The sequence below is a fragment of the Phoxinus phoxinus genome, assembly GCF_949152265.1.
Source record: "Phoxinus phoxinus genome assembly, chromosome: 19".
Taxonomy (NCBI): domain Eukaryota; kingdom Metazoa; phylum Chordata; class Actinopteri; order Cypriniformes; family Leuciscidae; genus Phoxinus; species Phoxinus phoxinus.
In genome coordinates, this window is record NC_136894.1 from 4,513,402 (window position 1) to 4,517,419 (window position 4,018).

At 36.1% G+C, this 4,018-nt stretch overlaps 1 protein-coding gene across 2 annotated transcripts in view; it reads right to left on the bottom strand.

Annotated features, from left to right (window-relative positions):
• Nucleotides 1-4,018, bottom strand: part of ppp1r9a (protein phosphatase 1, regulatory subunit 9A) — a 59,539-nt gene that overhangs the window by 53,670 nt on the left and 1,851 nt on the right. Inside the window, exon 1 of one of the 2 annotated variants that reach the window (XM_079591908.1) lies at nt 1,419-1,611. The exons of the other annotated variant lie outside the window; for it this stretch is intronic. The gene's annotated coding sequence lies outside the window, so the exon portion shown is untranslated. Of the gene's footprint in view, nt 1-1,418; nt 1,612-4,018 lie in introns of those variants that run through there. 2 annotated transcript variants of the gene reach the window in all.

A 4,018-nucleotide genomic window follows, 5' to 3' on the forward strand; every position in this document is an offset into this window, starting at 1 on the left:
GTGCAACTCACCGAGTGATTAGTGATGTTCGTTGATGTTCCAGAAACAAAAAGTGTTGTGAAATACAGTTTCTGTCGTGTTTTATTCGTCATTTTGTAAAATCCCATTGTTGAAAAAATAGTTCCACTATAGCAAAATAAACGGATTGGAATCATATATTGCGATGATATATTGTTTATAATCATCAACGAACACCACTAACCACTCGGTGAGTTTAACAGTTTTGTAAACGAACATTATTGGCTGTTTTAATGACATTTTCGGACATGCCCATTGACTCCAATGTTAAATGGGTCCATGGCCAATTCTATTATAGTCAAAAACTCGAGAGAGGAACCATTGTCAAAAAAATGTTGTCCACCACTCTTGTTCATCCAAAACAAACTACAATATAGACTCAAGGTGTTAAATACCGGAATTATCCTTTAATAAGTCATGCTGACTCATCAAAAATAAATTAGATTTAAATTAAGTGCCTAATGCATTTAAATGACACCTGTCTAGTGGGTTTATTTGGCCACACAGGTGGGCATGTACCTTATAAGTCCACTCTGGACTTTGCAATTAAATAAAGCAATTTAATTTAGTTATAGTTCACCCAAATTCGTTGTTACAATAGCCTGCTGAACAGCAGCAGCAGGGCAGATGAAAACAACATCTCTAAAGCAACTCTGCTGCACATCAGTTTGTAAACACAACACGCCTCGAAAAGGTCTCGGATGCTGGAAGATGCCTTTGCATTGGCTCTAGTCCACCGCCCTGGTTCTTGAACATTATGCGTGATCATCACTTTGCCATAAGGGCCGACGGAGCACTCAATATCAGCGCGATGTTGTTGATGCACCGATGTGTTTTCGACGCAGATCACGATATGACTCACAGATTAGATTTGCCTTCCAGTACCCATCGTGAACACCGCAGACAGCCGCTGCATTTTAGCCTGACGGAATGTGTTTAAAATCAATCCCACATCTCACGAATTAATATTTAATATCGGCAATAAAAGCCCGAAAAGGCAGATGCACATTTAAGCCCAGCACAAGGACAACATATAGCTGTGCGAGCAACCTGCATAATGTAAAACAGTTTCTCTTGGTTAGATAACAGCCCACATTTACTCTCTCAACATGCATAACGCGAATAAACGTGAAACTGCAAATGTAAATATGCATTTGGGAAAAGTGCGACCAATGCGCTATTCAAAGATGATGAGCAACCCGTGCGCGCATCACATCACATCGCCTGCATCACTGACAGCTCCATCCTACAAACCCAGTCTCCATAAACACTAAAAAAATACAGACCTAGTTCATTCCAGCGAGTGTATCTGCAAAACACCGTACATAAACATAAAGCAGAAGTGGCACAAGTATTGCTTAACTCCCTTGTTGTTGCTCCAAAACAAAAGAGGCACTTACCTACGCCTTCAAATGTAATGTTAGTTATCACAGGAATACATGTGTCCTCGCTTTAAATCATTGACTAAAGGGGAATTGCATTGGAAAGCATTTTAATTCAGCAACGCTACTGACATCAAGCTGCCATGAAGGACCTTACCAGACAATTGACACAATGTGACATACAAGCCGGGCTTTACTCACACACTCACACACACACACAGCGCGCGCGATGCTAGACAACGCCATTGCAGGCGAGGGGTGATGCCGCCATTCCCTCAGTAGGGGTGTTGTTGATATACACAAGACTATTCAGAGTCAAACTATCAGTTTATACACAGCAATTTCTGTATTTCTTCATGTATTCACCGCAACTTATTGGGTTTATCGACTATGTTCTATTATCATGATGAGAGCTTCGACAATTGACAGGTGTGTAACCTTAATTTTCACAAATGGTTCGGTCCAGTAATCTGTATAGAGGGGGAACAAGCAAACTGCAGTCTGGCAAAGGAAAGAAAGTAATATCGCAGAATAATACTAAATACAGTGGTCGTGCTGGAGTGATACAAGGCCACGTGGTGACAATAATAATCAATCATAATTCATATGCAGCATCTGTGTCGCCTTTGTTGCATAAAGGCATTAATATGTGATTTGTGGGAGAAATATGTGAATTAAAATAATTTAGAAATAATCAATTATTAAAATAACTAGAAACACATTATATTTAACCTTATATTTACAGGATTTAGGGTGATGTGAAAATGGATTTGTTAACTTTCTGTTTGTTTCATTAAGCAAATTTAGCATGCATACCATTTTTTTTGCTTTTGGCAAAAAAGAAGAAGAATGATTTTAATGCAACTGCTAAATTGTTGCAGAATGTGTTATATAATTGACAACAAAAATATTCTGTTACACCCTCATGTTTTTTTTTAATACTATGCATTGCATAACACTTGATCATGCTTGTATTCCTGTCAGAGGTTGTCTGGAGATGTTGCTTAGCAACCTAAAATCTTGATGGCACAAGATGCAGCCTGGTCGCACTTTTGTTCATGAGGTACAAAAAAAACTGATACAGAACCAACAGACGGTTTGTTGTATCACTTGTGGTGCTCACTATAGACCGTCCAGTTGTGTGGCATTGTGCACAGTGCAAGTGGTCATCATGGCCATCTGTGTGCTCAGCCTCTCCACAGGGGGTTGAATACATTTTAATAGACATTATCTCATTGTCATCTTTAGAGCTTATGGGGCATGATGGACGGGGGAGGGAGGGAGGGAGGAGCCTCCTGTGCATTATCCTCAGAGAGAGGTTGTGTTTCTGTCATTGCTTCATTTACAGCACTTATTATATTTAGGAGATGCTGAAACCAAATAAATAAATCACACTTCAGTGACCATACTGTGTACTTAAGTCATCAATAAAAAAAAAACAATAAAACAATTTAGTTAAAGTCACAATCTGCAATGATACGCTCATTTAACCTTTTTCCCCCCAGCCAATTAAAATTTTTATAATATAATGATTATAGTTTTTGTTTAGTTTTTTACTGCAAAAAAGTTAAAAAAAAAAATTTTTAAAGAAAGAAAGGGGGAAATACAAACAGGTTAACAGAGGACGTCTCAATCAGTAAGAAAGATAAGATCAAGTACTTAATTTGTTAATCTTATTATTTGTATATTTTAAAGATTTTACAGTAAGGGAAATCTCAGCAAGAAAGACTTAATTTTCACTTTATTTTAAGGTGACATAGTTACATTGTACTCACTCAAATAAGCACTATTAATAACTACATGTATTTACTTAGGGTTATTTATGTAATTATGCATAATTTATTATAGTAAGTAATAGTATGTAACGTGTAACTACGTCACCTTAAAATAAAGTGTTACCAATACTTCAAATCTTAGCAAAGTGTTGAGAAATTTGTTATTGTGAAATAAAAAAATTAAATGCAAAACAAAGAAATTAACAATAGGTTAAATAATTTTTATAAAATGAGATATAACAAAATTCTCCCAAAGCAAATTTATTTGATTGAATGAACAAAATAATGGGTTGCCCTTTATTTTAATGTGTCCCCGTTACAGTGTAATTATATATTTAAGTAGGCTACTGAGTAATAGTAATTAAGTACTTACTTACTATAGGGTTACGGTAGGATTAGGGTTTGGTTTAGGGTTAGTTGCATGTAATTATGACTAGTTATTAGTCAAGTCAAGTCACCTTTATTTTTTACAATGTTATTACTGTGTAACATTGTGTACACATTAAAATAAAGTGTCACCAAATAATTTAGGCTAAGTTTCTTCGTCAATTTTACTGAATGCACACAATTTGACTGAATGTAGGAGCTATAGTTGGGCAGATATTATTTAGGCTAAATTAAACATTTACAAGCCTATATTTAACATTATAGCTATATAAAAAAAAATAAAAAAAACATGCTTACGCCATTCGATTTGCATTAAAAAAATTTACTGTATGGTAGGCTATGTGTTACATATGTTTTCCATCCCCTCCTAACCGGGTCTTCCTGTAAATAGAGCTTGTGATTATATATTTTTTTCCAGCATCTGCGCCAGATGTTTTCAGCCAACCAGCGCCCATC